Source organism: Oncorhynchus nerka, unplaced genomic scaffold, assembly GCF_034236695.1.
Source record: "Oncorhynchus nerka isolate Pitt River unplaced genomic scaffold, Oner_Uvic_2.0 unplaced_scaffold_3721, whole genome shotgun sequence".
In the NCBI taxonomy this organism is placed as follows: Eukaryota; Metazoa; Chordata; class Actinopteri; order Salmoniformes; family Salmonidae; genus Oncorhynchus; species Oncorhynchus nerka.
The window spans coordinates 1-18,882 of record NW_027037574.1 but is presented as its reverse complement, the minus strand read 5'-3'; the positions used below and the strand labels follow the sequence as shown (position 1 = coordinate 18,882).

At 46.5% G+C, this 18,882-nt stretch overlaps 1 pseudogene; it reads right to left on the bottom strand.

The window, feature by feature from the left end:
• Positions 1 to 307: 307 nt before the first annotated feature.
• Positions 308 to 18,092, bottom strand: LOC135566694 (guanine nucleotide-binding protein G(i) subunit alpha-3-like; annotated as a pseudogene).
• Positions 18,093 to 18,882: the final 790 nt, after the last annotated feature.

Here is an 18,882-nt window from a genome sequence, read left to right as displayed (position 1 = left end):
TGGGTTCAATCCCCATAGCCTTTCTATGGGTTCAATCCCCCGCTAGCCTTTCTGTGGGTTCAATCCCCCGCTAGCCTTTCTGTGGGGTTCAACCCGCTAGCCTTCTATGGGTTCAATCCCCGCTAGCCTTCTGTGGGTTCAATCTGTGGGTTGATCTACAGGAAAGGGTAGGTGCTAGGGGGTAAGGGTTGATTTGGTACTGACCTGAAGATCCCTGGTCCCCCCTCAGTAGAGTCCACACTCCTTGAGGTTGATCTACAGGACAGGTAGGTGCTAGGGGGTAAGGGTTGATTTGGTACTGACCTGAAGATCCCTGGTCCCCCCTCAGTAGAGTCCACACTCCTTGAGGTTGATCTTGATGATGACGTCTGTGACGGCGTCAAACACGAACTGGGCGTTCTTGGTGTCGGTGGCGCAGGTGAAGTGGGTGTAGATCTGCTAGTGTCCCTTCCTCCTGTTCAGATCCTCAAACTGACACTGGATGTAGGCTGCTGCTTCCTCATATGTACTGGCTCCTGTAGTAATGATAATAGTGCATTATGGGTACTGTAGTATACTGGATGTAGGCTGCTGCTTCCTCATATGTACTGGCTCCTGTAGTAATGATAATAGTGCATTATGGGTACTGTAGTATACTGGATGTAGGCTGCTGCTTCCTCATATGTACTGGCTCCTGTAGTAATAATAATAGTGCATTATGGGTACTGTGTAGTATACTGGATGTAGGCTGCTGCTTCCTCATATGTACTGGCTCCTGTAGTAATGATAATAGTGCATTATGGGTAGTGTAGTATACTGGATGTAGGCTGCTGCTTCCTCATATGTACTGGCTCCTGTAGTAATGATAATAGTGCATTATGGGTACTGTAGTATACTGGATGTAGGCTGCAGCCTCCTCATATTAAGCTCCATCTAACTACTTAGGTAAACATATAAATTATCTGTTGCACAACGTTCGGCGCAGGTGTTGGTAACTGGTTCGCCATACACCTGTGCAGGTAATTCACATATGTTTACCCAAGTAGTTAGATGGTTTGTCATGAAATGTATTAGAAAGACATGCTTCTAATATCAGTACATTATTGACCCGTGACTGACAATTTTGGTAAATAGTATGGTCTACAGCTTATCATGCGGTATTCTAACTCAGGCAAGCAGAACCTTGAGACTAAATATTCTATGTTATTGGATCTCTCCTATTGGCACTATAGCAGAGCGCATTGGCCATATCCCCGGTGATTGGAACGTTTTTGTTTTTTTTGCACAATAATTTTGTCCTTCAGGCTAGATGGACGTCATAGCCCATGTCTCCCCTTTTCATAGGCCGCAAAAAAATACAGCTTCCTCAAGCTTGAAACCCACGCGCCGCCTATGACTCCTTGTATTATATATAGCAGATCAAAACATTTATTTTAAGACTGGTCGCAGAGACAATGTCAACGGATATCGGTAGTAGAAAGGCAAGCCAAAGCAAAACTTCTGAGAAGTTCCCGAAAAAAGCCAACCGTATAAAGATGCTTGCTTTAGTTGTCCAGGTAACCATGGAACCAATGGAATGGTCCCAAAAGAGGAAACACAACAGGTTCCAACAGCTTTTCCAATACTACCTTTGTGCTTTAAAAAATAAAAGTACAGAAACTAGTTGAATCAGGAACAACTCAAACACTTCCAAGTGTTTCACATCATGTATGTGTGTGTGTGTATTCTTCACATGCGCACAGGCGTGTGTGTTACAGTTGAAGTCGGAAGTTTACACACACCTTAGCCAAATGCATTTAAACTCAGTTTTTCACAATTCCTGACATCTAATCCTAAAAAACATTCCCCGTCTTAGGTCAGTTAGGATCACCACTTTATTTTAAGAATGTGAAATGTCAGAATAATAATAGTAGTAGAGAGAATTTATTTCAGCTTTTATTTCTTTCATCACATTCCCAGTGGGTCAGAAGTTTGCATACACTCAATTAGTATTTGGTAGCATTGCCTTTAAATTGTTGAACTTGGGTCAAATGTTTCAGGTAGCCTTCCACAAGCTTCCCACAATAAGTTGGGTGAATTTTGGCCCATTCCTCCTGACAGAGCTGGTCTAACTGAGTCACGTGTGTAGACCTCCTTGCTCAAACACGCCTTTTCAGTTGTGTGGGCCACTCCAATACCTTGACTTTGTTGTCCTTAAGCCATTTTTCCACAACTTCGGAAGTATGCTTGGGGTCATTGTTCATTTGGAAGACCCATTTGCGACCAAGCTTTAACTTCCTGACTGATGTCTTGAGATGTTGCTTCAATATATCCACATAATTTTCCGACCTCATGATGCCATCTATTTTGTGAAGTGCACCAGACCATCCTGTAGCAAAGCACCCCCACAACATGCTGCCACCCCCGTGCTTCACGGTTGGGATGGTGTTCTTCTGCTTGCAACCCTCCCCCTTTTTCCTCGAAACATAACGATGGTCATTATGGCCAAACAATTCTATTTTTGTTTCATCAGACCAGAGGACATTTATCCAAAAAGTACGATGTTTGTCCCCATGTGCAGTTGCAAACTGTAGTCTGGCTTTTTTATGGCGGTTTTGGAGCAGTGGCTTCTTCCTTGCTGAGCGGCCTTTCAGGTTATTTATTTAACCTTTTACCTGTTTCCTCCAGCATCTTCACAAGGTGCTGTTGTTCTGGGATTGATTCACACCAAAGTACGTTCATCTCTAGGAGACAGAACGCGTCTCCTTCCTGAGCGGTATGACGGCTGCGTGGTCCCATGGTGTTTATACTTGCATGCTATTGTTTGTACAGGTGAGCGTGGTACCTTCAGGCGTTTGTGGAGGTCTTCAAACTTGTGGAGGTCTACAATTTTTTACTGAGGTATTTGGCTGATTTCTTTAGATTTTCCCATGATGTCAAGCAAAGAGGCACTGAGTTTGAAGGTAGGCCCTGAAATACATCCACAGGTACACCTCCAATTGATTCAAATGATGTCAATTAGCCTATCAGAAGCTTCTAAAGCCATAGCATTATTTTCTGGAGTTTTCCAAGCTGTTTAAAGGCACAGTCAACTTAGTGTATGTAAACTTCTGACCCGCTGGAATTGCGATACAGTGAATTATAAATGAAATGATCTGTGTGTAAACATGTAAAATGACTCGTGTCGTACACAAAGTAGATGTCTTAACCGACTTGCCAAAACTATAGTTTGTTAACAAGAAATTTGTGGAGTGGTTGAAAAACGAGTTTCAATGACCCCAACGTAAGTGTATGTAAACCTCCCACTTCAACTGTACTTGTAGTATGTTTAACACCCACCTGCGTACTCAGGGTAACAGATGGTGAGTGGACTCCTGGCGATCTTCTCCTCAAACAGATCCTTCTTGTTGAGGAAGAGGATGATGGAGGTGTCTGTGAACCACTTGTTGTTGCAGATGGAGTCAAACAGCTTCATGCTCTCATGCATCCGGTTCTGTAGAGGAGACCCGGAAACACGGTGTGGAATCAGAACAGGATAACAGTAGAGCTGGGCGATATGGACATAAAAGTCATGTCGTGATAAACTATTTAGCTTGATAACAATAAATACAACAACAACAGAAAAATGTAAAGTTGTCTTCCAGCGCCAAGTTAGACAACTGAGATGGCAGCCTTTGATTAAAAAAGTTATCTATTTGACATTTCCAGAGAACGGATGGTTCATATTTTGATATGCAACCTGTCAAAATAGGATCCAGAATGATCAGACTTATTTTGGGCTTTTCAGAGAATTTGCCGACATCTTTACACATATTGACTTGGAATTGTCTATAACATTCACCATCTGAGGAAGTGGGAACTCAAAACCCTTTCTAACAATAAATAATGATGTTGTTGCTTCAGAAAGTATTCATACCCCGAGACTTATTCCACATTTTGTTGTGTTACAGCCTGAATTCAAAATGGATTCAAAATATTATTTACACACAATACCCGATAATGACAAATTGAAAACATGTTTAGACATTTTGGCTAATGTATTTCAAATGAAATTCAGAAATATCTAATTTATACTAAACAAAAATATAAACACAACAAGGGTCCCAAAATGTTGGTCCCATGTTTCATGAGCTGAAATAAAAATGTTCCATACGCACAAAAAGCTTATTTCTCTCAAATTATTGCCACAAATTGGTTTAGTGAGCATTTCTCCTTGCCAAGATAATCCATCCACCTGCCAGTTGTGGCATATCAGGAAGCGGATTAAACAGCATGATCATTGCACAGGTGCACCTTGTGCTGGGGACAATAAAAGGCCACTCTAAAATGTGCAGTTTTGTGTCACAACGCTACAGATGTCAGAAGTACAGAAGTTTAGCGAGAGAGTGCAATTGGCATGTTGACTGCAGGAATGTCCAACAGAACTGTTGCCATAGAATTGAATGTTTATTTCTCTACCATAAGCCGCCACCAACGTTGTTTTAGAGAATTTGTCAGTATGTTTCAACTGGCCTCACAACCCAGTCTGGGGGGGGGGGGGAGTATTTCTGTGTGTAATAAGGCCCTTTTAGTAACAATGGTCACCCATGGCTGTGCTCCTGCAGGAGGCCAGTTGAAACATACTGACAAATTCTCTAAAACAACGTTGGTGGCGGCTTATGGTGGAGAAATAAACAAATTAGGGCCTAAATTATTTCTTTAAATGGACTGATTTGCAAAAAAAAAATTAAAACATGTTTTCGCTTCAGCAGATGGGTGAAAAAAAGTTTTGAATTCAGGTTGTAAGAACAAAATGTGGAATAAGTCCAGGGGTATGAATACTTTCTGAAGGCAACGTACTCACAGAAAGCTGTGACTTATCTGACCTATCTGTAACTACAACATTAGTTGTATTTTGAGCAATGGTCATATGCTTGTGCTTTCAGAATGCTTCTCTCCCTCCTCTGTGCTCACAGTGGGGAGAGGGGTGAGAGTGGCTCGCACCTCTTCCTCAACTCCTCTCCCTCAACACCTCTCAACTCCTCTACACCTCAACACGTCTCCTCTACACCTCAACACGTCTCCTCTACACCTCAACACGTCTCCTCTACACCTCAACACGTCTCCTCTACACCTCAACACGTCTCCTCTACACCTCAACACGTCTCCTCTACACCTCAACACATCTCCTCTACACCTCAACACGTCTCCTCTACACCTCAACACGTCTCCTCTACACCTCAACACGTCTCCTCTACACCTCAACACGTCTCCTCTACACCTCAACACGTCTCCTCTACACCTCAACACATCTCCTCTACACCTCAACACGTCTCCTCTACACCTCAACACGTCTCCTCTACACCTCAACACGTCTCCTCTACACCTCAACACATCTCCTCTACACATCTCCTCTACACCTCAACACGTCTCCTCTACACCTCAACACATCTCCTCTACACCTCAACACGTCTCCTCTACACCTCAACACGTCTCCTCTACACCTCAACACGTCTCCTCTACACCTCAACACGTCTCCTCTACACCTCAACACGTCTCCTCTACACCTCAACACGTCTCCTCTACACCTCAACACATCTCCTCTACACCTCAACACATCTCCTCTACACATCTCCTCTACACCTCAACACATCTCCTCTACACCTCAACACATCTCCTCTACACCTCAACACATCTCCTCAACACATCTCCTCTACACCTCAACACGTCTCCTCTACACCTCAACACATCTCCTCTACACCTCAACACATCTCCTCTACACATCTCCTCTACACCTCAACACATCTCCTCTACACCTCAACACATCTCCTCTACACCTCAACACATCTCATCTACACCTCAACACATCTCCTCTACACCTCAACACATCTCCTCTATACATCTCCTCCAGACTTAACTGAAGACCCCTCTCCCTCTCTCCACCCCTCCCTGCTCTCCCTCCTCACCATCTCTTCGTCCTCTGCCAGCACCAGGTCATAGTCACTGAGTGCCACACAGAAGATAATAGATGTCACGCCCTCAAAGCAGTGGATCCACTTCTTCCTCTCAGAACGCTGGCCGCCCACGTCAAACATCCTGAGGGGAAAATAAGGGAAACAGGATAAGGGGGAGGTGGGTGACGAGCAGGGTGAGGTGGAGGTGGACGCAGCAGGGTGAGGGGGAGGTGACTCAGCAGGGTGAGGGGGAGGTGACTCAGCAGGGGAGGGGAGGTGACTCAGCAGGGGAGGGGGGTGGATCACGCAGGGGGAGGGGGAGGTGGGTGACGCAGCAGGGGGAGGTGGGTGACTCAGCAGGGTTAGGGAGGTGACTCAGCAGGTTAGGGGGAGGTGACTCAGCAGGTTAGGGGGAGGTGACTCAGCAGGGGAGGTGACTCAGCAGGGGGAGGTGACTCAGCAGGGAGGTGACTCAGCAGGGGAGGTGACTCAGCAGGGGGAGGTGACTCAGCAGGGTTAGAGGGAGGTGACACAGCAGGGTTAGGGAGGTGACTCAGCAGGGTTAGGGAGGTGACTCAGCAGGGGGAGGGGAGGTGACTCAGCAGGGGAGGTGACTCAGCAGGGTGAGGGGGAGGTTTGACTCAGCAGGGGAGGTGACTCAGCAGGGTTAGGGAGGTGACTCAGCAGGGTGGGGGAGGTGACACAGCAGGGGGAGGGGGAGGTGACACAGCAGGGTAAGTGGGAGGTGACACAGCAGGGGAGGTGACTCAGCAGGGTAAGGGGGAGGTGACTCAGCAGGGTAAGGGGAGGTGACTCAGCAGGGGAGATGACTCAGCAGGGTAAGGGAGGTGACTCAGCAGGGAGGTGACTCAGCAGGGTGGGGAGGTGACTCAGCAGGGTAAGGGGAGGTGACTCAGAAGGGTTAGGGGAGGTGACTCAGAAGGGTTAGGGGGAGGTGACTCAGCAGGGTTAGGGAGGTGACTCAGCAGGGTAAGGGGAGGTGACTCAGCAGGGTAAAGGGAGGTGACACAGCAGGGTAAGGGGAGGTGACACAGCAGGGTGGGGAGGTGACACAGCAGGGTAAGGGGAGGTGACACAGCAGGGGGAGGTGACTCAGCAGGGTTAGGGGAGGTGACACAGCAGGGTAAGGGGAGGTGACTCAGCAGGGTAAGGGGAGGTGACTCAGCAGGGTAAGGGGGAGGTGACTCAGCAGGGTAAGGGGAGGTGACTCAGCAGGGTTAGGGAGGTGACACAGCAGGGTTAGGGGAGGTGACTCAGCAGGGTTAGGGAGGTGACACAGCGGGAGTAAGGGGAGGTGACTCAGCAGGGTTGACACAGCAGGGTAAGGGGAGGTGACTCAGCAGGGTAAGGGGAGGTGACACATCAGGGTAAGGGGAGGTGACTCAGCAGGGTAAGGGGAGGTGACTCAGCAGGGTAAGGGGAGGTTACTCAGCAGGGTAAGGGGAGGTGACTCAGCAGGGTAAGGGGAGGTGACACAGCAGGGTAAGGGGGAGGTGACTCAGCAGGGTAAGGGGAGGTGACACATCAGGGTAAGGGGAGGTGACTCAGCAGGGTAAGGGGGAGGTGACTCAGCAGGGTAAGGGGAGGTGACACAGCAGGGTAAGGGGGAGGTGACTCAGCAGGGTAAGGGGAGGTGACACATCAGGGTAAGGGGGAGGTGACTCAGCAGGGTAAGGGGAGGTGACACAGCAGGGTAAGGGGAGGTGACTCAGCAGGGTAAGGGGAGGTGACACAGCAGGGTAAGGGGAGGTGACTCAGCAGGGTAAGGGGAGGTGACACATCAGGGTAAGGGGAGGTGACTCAGCAGGGTAAGGGGAGGTGACTCAGCAGGGTAAGGGGAGGTGACTCAGCAGGGTAAAGGGGAGGTGACACAGCAGGGTAAGGGGAGGTGACTCAGCAGGGTAAGGGGGAGGTGACACATCAGGGTAAGGGGGAGGTGACTCAGCAGGGTAAGGGGGAGGTGACTCAGCAGGGTATGGGTGCTACGGTTTCTTATCGACAGAAGAGATTTGACAACTGATCACACACACACTTTAGCTCCTAATACAATTGACATCACTACTATGGTCATAGACAAGGCTCCTGTCTGTACCTGAGACCCACCCTCACCACTATGGTCATAGACAAGGATTAGGCTTTTCTCCGGATGTGCTACCTTGTCCCGGACCTGCCGTTTTGGACACTCTCTCTACCATACCTGCTGTCTCTAACTCTGAATGATCGGCTATGAAAAGCCAACTGACATTTACTCCTGAGGTGCTGACCTGTTGCACCCTCAACAACCACTGTGATTATTATTATTTGACCATGCTGGTCATCTATGAACATTTGAACATCTTGGCCATGTTCTGTTATAATCTCCACCCGGCACAGCCAGAAGAGGACTGGCCGCTCCACATAGCCTGGTTCCTCTCTAGGTTTCTTCTCTAAGTTCTGTCCTTTCTATGGAGTTTTTCCTAGCCACCGTGCTTCTACACCTGCATTGCTTGCTGTTTGGGGTTTTAGGCTGAGTTTCTGTACAGCACTTTGAGATATCGGCTGATGTAAAAAGGGCTTTATAAATACATTTCATTGATTGACGGAGCAACTCACTTCAACTTAAATAAAACAGACTGTCTGTCTGTCTGTCTGTCTGTCTGTCTGTCTGTCTGACTGTCTGTCTGTCTGTCTGTCTGTCTGTCTGTCTGTGACCATATAGACGGTGCCCCTGCATCAACCCAGCCAATCAGCATTTATAGGAACTAAATCTTTGCTGAACACACATCTATGAACAGACTGAGTGTCAACACCACTATTTAAACTGGCCATTAGTTATTTAGTTTAGCTTGTGCTTTGCTTCCTCTGTGTGTGTGTGTGTGTGTGTGTGTGTGTGTGTGTGTGTGTGTGTGTGTGTGTGGGTCAACGCCAGGTTACTCTAAAGCCCTTTGTGACGTCGATGTAAAAAAGGTCTGATCGTATTAATTAAGAACTAATGGATTGTTTTTGTCTAAACAAATTGATGAATTAAGTACGATTATTGAATCCATCTAATTAATGAATTATGTTGACGCTATACCAAATATCACCTGTCCCCATTACCTGCGAAATAGTTGTTTGCCTCATTAGGCTCTGGCTTGGCACTGAGCCGACTATTCTCAAATAACTAAGATCTGTCTCAATCAAAATGGTGTGTGTGTAGCTATCGGTAGGTATAAAGACCTGAAACAGCGCTCCTTGAAGGTGTGTGTGTGTGTGTGTGTGTGTGTGTGAATAGCAGCGGGTGTACTGACTTGAAGTAGAGCTCCTTGAAGGTAAAGTGTGTCTCCACGATGCCAGTAGTCTTGACTCTGGTCCTCAGCACATCTTGCTGGGTGGGGACATAACTCTGTTGGGCAATACGGTCCAGGTCATTCAGATAACTGAGGGAGGAGAGACAACGAGAGACAGGTCAGGAGAGAGAGAGAGAGAGACAGGTCAGGAGAGAGAGAGAGAGAGAGAGAGACAGGTCAGGAGAGAGAGAGAGAGAGACAGGTCAGGAGAGAGAGACAGAGAGACAGAGAGAGAGAGAGAGACAGAGAGAGAGAGAGAGACAGAGAGAGAGAGAGAGAGAGAGAGAGAGAGAGAGAGAGAGAGAGAGACAGACAGGTCAGGAGAGAGAGAGGTCAGGAGAGAGAGAGAGACAGACAGATCAGGAGAGAGAGAGAGACAGACAGGTCAGGAGAGAGAGAGAGACAGACAGGTCAGGAGAGAGAGAGAGACAGACAGGTCAGGAGAGAGAGAGAGACAGACAGGTCAGGAGAGAGAGAGAGACAGACAGGTCAGGAGAGAGAGAGACAGACAGGTCAGGAGAGAGAGAGAGACAGACAGGTCAGGAGAGAGAGAGAGACAGACAGGTCAGGAGAGAGAGAGAGACAGACAGGTCAGGAGAGAGAGAGAGAGACAGACAGGTCAGGAGAGAGAGAGACAGACAGGTCAGGAGAGAGAGAGACAGACAGGTCAGGAGAGAGAGAGACAGACAGGTCAGGAGAGAGAGAGAGACAGACAGGTCAGGAGAGAGAGAGACAGACAGGGCAGGAGAGAGAGACAGACAGGTCAGGAGAGAGAGAGAGAGACAGGTCAGGAGAGAGAGAGAGACAGACAGGTCAGGAGAGAGAGAGAGACAGACAGGTCAGGAGAGAGAGAGACAGACAGGTCAGGAGAGAGAGAGACAGACAGGTCAGGAGAGAGAGAGACAGACAGGTCAGGAGAGAGAGAGAGAGACAGGTCAGGAGAGAGAGAGACAGACAGGTCAGGAGAGAGAGAGAGACAGACAGGTCAGGAGAGAGAGAGACAGACAGGTCAGGAGAGAGAGAGACAGACAGGTCAGGAGAGAGAGAGAGACAGGTCAGGAGAGAGAGAGAGAGACAGGTCAGGAGAGAGAGAGAGAGACAGGTCAGGAGAGAGAGAGAGACAGACAGGTCAGGAGAGAGAGAGACAGACAGGTCAGGAGAGAGAGAGACAGACAGGTCAGGAGAGAGAGAGAGAGACAGGTCAGGAGAGAGAGAGAGAGACAGGTCAGGAGAGAGAGAGAGACAGGTCAGGAGAGAGAGAGAGAGGGTCAGGAGAGAGAGAGACAGGTCAGGAGAGAGAGAGAGACAGACAGGTCAGGAGAGAGAGAGACAGACAGGTCAGGAGAGAGAGAGACAGACAGGTCAGGAGAGAGAGACAGACAGGTCAGGAGAGAGAGAGACAGGTCAGGAGAGAGAGAGAGACAGGTCAGGAGAGAGAGAGACAGACAGGTCAGGAGAGAGAGAGACAGACAGGTCAGGAGAGAGAGAGACAGACAGGTCAGGAGAGAGAGAGACAGACAGGTCAGGAGAGAGAGAGACAGACAGGTCAGGATAGAGAGAGAGAGAGACAGACAGGTCAGGAGAGAGAGAGAGAGACAGGTCAGGATAGAGAGAGAGAGACAGACAGGTCAGGAGAGAGAGAGAGAGACAGGTCAGGAGAGAGAGAGAGAGACAGACAGGTCAGGAGAGAGAGAGACAGACAGGTCAGGAGAGAGAGAGACAGACAGGTCAGGAGAGAGACAGACAGGTCAGGAGAGAGAGAGACAGACAGGTCAGGAGAGAGAGAGAGACAGACAGGTCAGGAGAGAGAGAGAGAGACAGGTCAGGAGAGAGAGAGAGAGACAGACAGGTCAGGAGAGAGAGAGAGAGACAGGTCAGGAGAGAGAGAGAGAGACCGACAGGTCAGGAGAGAGAGACAGGTCAGGAGAGAGAGAGAGACAGACAGGTCAGGAGAGAGAGAGACAGACAGGTCAGGAGAGAGAGAGACAGACAGTCAGGAGAGAGAGACAGACAGGTCAGGAGAGAGACAGACAGGTCAGGAGAGAGAGAGACAGACAGGTCAGGAGAGAGAGAGAGAGACAGACAGGTCAGGAGAGAGAGAGACAGACAGGTCAGGAGAGAGAGAGACAGACAGGTCAGGAGAGAGAGAGACAGACAGGTCAGGAGAGAGAGAGACAGACAGGTCAGGAGAGAGAGAGACAGACAGGTCAGGAGAGAGAGATATAAAGAACGTGTTAAATATGGATAAAAAAAAAATAATAATAATCTCTCAGATTTGGGACAGACACTTTAAAACAAACTTCCTTTTTGAAGTATTTTTTGGGCCATCTGTTTTTCCATGTATGCATATGTTATTCTATGTGTTCCTATGGGGAAAGAGCAGTAAGTCCAAATTCAGTGTTTCATCAATTTTTTAAAAATTTTTTGTAAACCTGAAGGAGTCAGAAAATTCCAAATCAAAATGATACTTGGGAAGGGCTAAATGATACTTGGGAAGGGCTAAATGATACTTGGGAAGGGCTAAATGATACTTGGGAAGGGCTAAATGATACATGGTAAGGGCTAAATGATACTTGGGACGGGCTAAATTATACTTGGGAAGGGCTCAATGATACTTGGGACGGGCTAAATTATACTTGGGAAGGGCTCAATGATACTTGGGAAGGGCTAAATTACACTTGGGAAGGGCTAAATTACACTTGGGAAGGGCTAAAGTATACTTGGGAAGGGCTAAAGTATACTTGGGAAGGGCTAAATGATACTTGGGAAGGGCTAAATTACACTTGGGAAGGGCTAAAGTATACTTGGGAAGGGCTAAATGATACTTGGGAAGGGCTAAATGATACTTGGGAAGGGCTAAATGATACTTGGGAAGGGCTAAATGATACTTCGATGTGTACGCTTAGTAGAACCGCTACTGTGGTTTCACTTTTCTATTATTTCTCTATTTTGTTTCTCTCTACATTGTTGGGAAGGGCCCGTCAGCATTTCACTGTTAGTCTACACCTGTTGTTTCTCTCTACATTGTTGGGAAGGGTCAGTCAGCATTTCACTGTTAGTCTACACCTGTTGTTTCTCTCTACATTGTTGGGAAGGGCCCGTCAGCATTTCACTGTTAGTCTACACCTGTTGTTTCTCTCTACATTGTTGGGAAGGGTTAGTCTACACCTGTTGTTTCTCTCTACATTGTTGGGAAGGGTCCGTCAGCATTTCACTGTTAGTCTACACCTGTTGTTTCTCTCTACATTGTTGGGAAGGGTTAGTCTACACCTGTTGTTTCTCTCTACATTGTTGGGAAGGGTTAGTCTACACCTGTTGTATCTCTCTACATTGTTGGGAAGGGCCCGTCAGCATTTCACTGTTAGTCTACACCTGTTGTTTCTCTCTACATTGTTGGGAAGGGTTAGTCTACACCTGTTGTTTCTCTCTACATTGTTGGGAAGGGTCCGTCAGCATTTCACTGTTAGTCTACACCTGTTGTTTCTCTCTACATTGTTGGGAAGGGTCCGTCAGCATTTCACTGTTAGTCTACACCTGTTGTTTCTCTCTACATTGTTGGGAAGGGTTAGTCTACACCTGTTGTTTCTCTCTACATTGTTGGGAAGGGTTAGTCTACACCTGTTGTTTCTCTCTACATTGTTGGGAAGGGTCCGTCAGCATTTCACTGTTAGTCTACACCTGTTGTTTCTCTCTACATTGTTGGGAAGGGTTAGTCTACACCTGTTGTATCTCTCTACATTGTTGGGAAGGGCCCGTCAGCATTTCACTGTTAGTCTACACCTGTTGTTTCTCTCTACATTGTTGGGAAGGGTTAGTCTACACCTGTTGTTTCTCTCTACATTGTTGGGAAGGGTCAGTCAGCATTTCACTGTTAGTCTACACCTGTTGTTTCTCTCTACATTGTTGGGAAGGGCCCGTCAGCATTTCACTGTTAGTCTACACCTGTTGTTTCTCTCTACATTGTTGGGAAGGGTTAGTCTACACCTGTTGTTTCTCTCTACATTGTTGGGAAGGGTCAGTCAGCATTTCACTGTTAGTCTACACCTGTTGTTTCTCTCTACATTGTTGGGAAGGGTTAGTCTACACCTGTTGTTTCTCTCTACATTGTTGGGAAGGGTTAGTCTACACCTGTTGTATCTCTCTACATTGTTGGGAAGGGCCCGTCAGCATTTCACTGTTAGTCTACACCTGTTGTTTCTCTCTACATTGTTGGGAAGGGTTAGTCTACACCTGTTGTTTCTCTCTACATTGTTGGGAAGGGTCCGTCAGCATTTCACTGTTAGTCTACACCTGTTGTTTCTCTCTACATTGTTGGGAAGGGTCCGTCAGCATTTCACTGTTAGTCTACACCTGTTGTTTCTCTCTACATTGTTGGGAAGGGTTAGTCTACACCTGTTGTTTCTCTCTACATTGTTGGAAGGGTTAGTCTGCACCTGTTGTTTCTCTCTACATTGTTGGGAAGGGTCCGTCAGCATTTCACTGTTAGTCTACACCTGTTGTTTTCTCACATTGTTGGGAAGGGTTAGTCTACACCTGTTGTATCTCTCTCCATTGTTGGGAAGGGCCCCGTCAGCATTTCACTGTTAGTCTACACCTGTTGTTTCTCTCTACATTGTTGGGAAGGGTTAGTCTACACCTGTTGTTTCTCTCTACATTGTTGGGAAGGGTCAGTCAGCAAGCATTTCACTGTTAGTCTACACCTGTTGTTTCTCTCTACATTGTTGGGAAGGGCCCGTCAGCATTTCACTGTTAGTCTACACCTGTTGTTTCTCTCTACATTGTTGGGAAGGGTTAGTCTACACCTGTTGTTTCTCTCTACATTGTTGGGAAGGGTCAGTCAGCATTTCACTGTTAGTCTACACCTGTTGTTTCTCTCTACATTGTTGGGAAGGGTTAGTCTACACCTGTTGTTTCTCTCTACATTGTTGGGAAGGGTTAGTCTACACCTGTTGTTTCTCTCTACATTGTTGGGAAGGGTCCGTCAGCATTTCACTGTTTGTCTACACCTGTTGTTTCTCCACTCCTAACTTGTCCAGTGTTGGTGATGGCGTGCCCAACTGGAGCTGCTTCTTCTTCTTGTTTTTAGTGTTGGTGATGGCGTGCCCAACTGGAGCTGCTTCTTCTTCTTGTTTTTAGTGTTGGTGATGGCGTGCCCAACTGGAGCTGCTTCTTCTTCTTGTTTTTAGTGTTGGTGATGGCGTGCCCAACTGGAGCTGCTTCTTCTTCTTGTTTTTAGCTGATTGGAGTGGAACCAGGTGTGGTCGTCTGCTGCAATAGCCAATCCGTGACAAGGACCGACCAGTGGTGCGTTCTGAGATGCCGTTCTGCACACCACTGTTGTACTGCGCCGGTTATTTCCTGTTTGTGGCCCGCCTGTTAGCTTACACGATTCTGCCATTCTCCTTGACCTCTCTCCACACCCAGATGTTGGCCACAGGACTGCCGCTGACTGTCACTAGAGGGCCAGTATAGCTGGCAGGCTGGCAGTTGGAGAACCCTGGTCTAAATATTCAGTACATGTATAAATAAAACTTAGTCCTTTCCTTTTAGATTCTGGGTGTACAAATATCATATACTGTACTTTACAAATAAGTGAAAAGGTTTATAGACCACAGTAAATTATATTACTCTTGACGAAGGCTCTAACTCAGAACTGTGACTAATTCAAATGATAACGGAAATGGAAAAACAATATACTACAAACCTACAGTGACACATGAATTTAAACTGTAGAGCAACTCTAATATTTCCTAAGTGAAATGGTAACAGCGCTTGACAACCAGCTGCAATGTCTGTGATGACAGTGTTTATCATACTCTCCCACTGTGTTGTAGGACACCATCAGCTGTATCAGCTAGCAAGCTGGTCTACATTCTGAACAAGCTGCAGTCTAAACGAGCCATATCCAAGGCCATACAAGACCAGTCTTGTCCATCTCTACTGTGAGCTTTTACATAGCAAAAACTCTTCTGGGTCCTTCGAAATGTAACCTCAGGAGATGTAATAAAACGATTAAATTCAGAGGAAAAGAGGGCGAGGTTAAGTTTCAGTCATGTTTGACAAGAGGATGTTGTCAGTGAATTAAGAACTCCTGACACAGTCGTTCCTATAGAAGTGAATCTGTCGGCAGCTTACAGCATTGTAAACTGCCAGGGTGTATCTTTGTGGCACGTATTTTGTATTATGTGTAAATAAAACTATAAGCATAACAAGTGGGGTACAGCGCGTGTACTGTGTGTGTGTGTGTGTGTGTGTGTGTACTGTGTCCGTCTGTGTGTGTGTGTGTACACTGTGTCCGTCTGTCAGTCTGTGTGTGTGTGTGTGTGTGTGTGTGTGTGTGTGTGTGTGTGTGTGTGTACTGTGTCCGTCTGTCTGTGTGTGTGTGTGTGTGTGTGTACTGTGTCCGTCTGTCTGTGTGTGTGTGTGTGTGTGTGTGTACTGTGTCCGTCTGTCTGTGTCTGTGTGTGTGTGTGTGTGTGTACTGTGTCCGTCTGTCTGTGTGTGTGTGTGTGTGTGTACTGTGTCCGTCTGTCTGTGTGTGTGTGTGTGTGTGTGTACTGTGTCCGTCTGTCTGTGTGTGTGTGTGTGTGTACTGTGTCCGTCTGTCTGTGTGTGTGTGTGTGTGTGTGTACTGTGTCCGTCTGTCTGTGTGTGTGTGTGTGTGTACTGTGTCCGTCTGTCTGTGTGTGTGTGTGTGTGTGTACTGTGTCCGTCTGTCTGTGTGTGTGTGTGTGTGTGTGTGTGTGTGTACTGTGTCCGTCTGTCTGTGTGTGTGTGTACTGTGTCCGTCTGTCTGTGTGTGTGTGTGTGTGTGTACTGTGTCTGTCTGTCTGTGTGTGTGTGTGTGTGTGTGTGTGTGTGTGTGTGTGTGTGTGTATACTGTGTCTGTCTGTGTGTGTGTGTGTGTGTGTGTGTGTGTGTGTGTGTGTGTGTACTGTGTCCGTCTGTGTGTGTGTGTGTGTGTGTATACTGTGTACGTCTGTGTGTGTGTGTGTGTGTGTGTGTGTGTGTGTGTGTGTGTGTGTGTACACTGTGTCCGTCTGTCAGTCTGTGTGTGCGTGTCTTACTAGGATGCGGAGTCGTTGAGCTGGTACTCTCTGGAACGCAGGAAGCAGGTCTGGACCCCGCTGTGTGTGTGTGTGTGTGTGTGTGTGTGTGTGTGTGTGTGTGTGTCTTACTAGGATGCGGAGTCGTTGAGCTGGTACTCTCTGGAACGCAGGAAGCAGGTCTGGACCCCGCTGTCCGACCACAGCCCCGTATCACACCGGTCGGGATCTGATGAGATCACACCCTCCTCCGTTGTACCAGCTAATACAAACAGCTGACGAGCATCGTCCTGTAAAATAGACAGGCTCATTAGACCAGTGATTCATTGATTGACCAGTGTTTCCCAAAATGCATCTGGGATACTTCCAGATTTGTCATATATTCCAGAACAAGCTCACCTGATTCAACTGGTTAACTAAACAGAACAAAAATGTATAATCCATCCACCTGACAGGTGCGGCAGATCAAGAATCTGATTAAACAGCATGATCATTACACAGGTGCACCTTGTGCGGGGGTGAAATAAAGGCCACTCTAAAATGGGCAGTTTTGTCACACAACACAATGCCACATATGTTTCAAGTTTTGACGGAGCGTGCAATTGTTGCATGTTGTGTTTATAAATTTCCGTTCAGTGTATAATCCCCGACCCCTAGATACATTGCATCAGATGTGCTAGTCTAGAATAAATAGAACAGGTGGAAGAGCTTTGGGAAACACTGCCATGTTTATGAAAGACGGACGCCCTCCTTTGGGCAACAATGCAAAACGTTATGTTTGGCGTAAAAGCAACACAGCTCATCACCCTGTACATTCCTACAGGTACATTCACAGCCCTTTACTTTTTTTCATTTTATTTCAGCCTGAATTAAAAATGTTTTACATACAATACATCATAATGTCAAAGTGGAATTATGTTTTTAGAAATGTTTACTAAATAAATTAAAAGTTGAAAATGTCTTGAGTCAGTACGTGTTCAACCCTTTGGTTATGGCCTAAATAAGTTCAGGAGTAAAAATTTGCTTAACAAATGTGCCAAAAGTGATTCTAACATATATTGACTCAGGGGTGTGAATACCTACGTAAATTAGATATATTATATTTTGTCCAAAATATAAATAGTAAAGTACATTACGCCAAAAAACTACTTGAGTAGTACTTATTTTTACTAAAGTACTTTACACCACTGCACTTGGGGCAATATTCTGTCCTGAGATCCTTACATCACATTTTTGAGTCTCCCATTAAACCCTGTAAATGATTAAAGTGAAAGTCTGAGTTGCGTCCACTTTCCTCAACTCTAAATCAGACCCTTGGGTGAAAATGTGAGACCTGTTCGGGTAGACGATGAGAACTCTAAAGACTCAGCTCATCAAATACAGATGGGCATGGGTTCTTCAAACACTTTTTTCAGCTTGAGACCCAAATGACAAATTGACCGTCCTCTGTGATCAATCGCCTCCAAAGAGCCAAATGAGCAATGATGAAATGGCATGTGATTATAGACGTAACTCCAGAGTAACTGGCGCACCACCTCTCACATGCCAGACCCACTTTGGGTCCCCACCCATAGTTTAAGAAAGCAGGGCATTAAAACATAGACATAATGTGAACCACTCATTAAGAAAAAGATTTGCTTAGACCATAAAGTTACAAAGTTACGTTGCGTTGTGTGCCTACCAGCCTCGTGCAGGCGTCCCCAAAGTCTATCTTTAGGTGTCCCATGGCTCTGATGACGGCGATGATAGACTGGATTGTGTTGCTGTACACCACCACTCTGTACTGTTTACACTCCTCCTCAGAGTAGCCGGCCTCATGGATGATCCTGAACGGGAGAACATTCAAACGTCATGCTAGTTTACATTTCAGATGAAGTCACTCGGTCTGGTCCAATATCCACACCTGAATATCATTAATTAAGTTGTCCTCTGAAGGGGTGGATGGTGGCGGTCCCCATCCCCCAAAAAAATATAATATATTTTTTAAATACAACTTATTAACAACACTTGGTATGAATCAATGGATTAGGCATTTATTCTACGTAATGTGCACTGTGGAACATTGTCACTCTGGTCTAAGGGAAATCTAACTGAAGTTTTGTATGTGTGACCATTCAAGACAAGACATTTCCCAAACCAACCAACTGTTAACAGGTCTATTGTGTGAGGAAATAGGCATGCTTAGTGTGGGAATCCAGGGTTGGTAGTCTATTCAGGCCATGCCAGGCTAGCTGCTGGCCTCTGTGGCCATTGTGTTATGTAATGTGTGCTTCCTCCATCGTCTCTCTGCCTGAGCATCTCTCTATGCAACACACACACACACACACACACACACACACACACACACACACACACACACACACACACCAGAAAGAGATGAACTCAGCTGGCAATGGCAATTATCCCTGCACCATTAAACCCTCACAAAAGACAGTACTGTACATCGACAGCATATTATCTGAATGACTGTAAATGGTTTAACTATCGGTTTAACTGTTTAATAAGTTAAAAATAATCAGTTATATAACTTACTATTTCTGGTTTTGACATTTGTAACATTAACCTTTTGCCATGGTTTATGTAAGTTTGTTCAATTCAGTTTGGACTGCAACACGC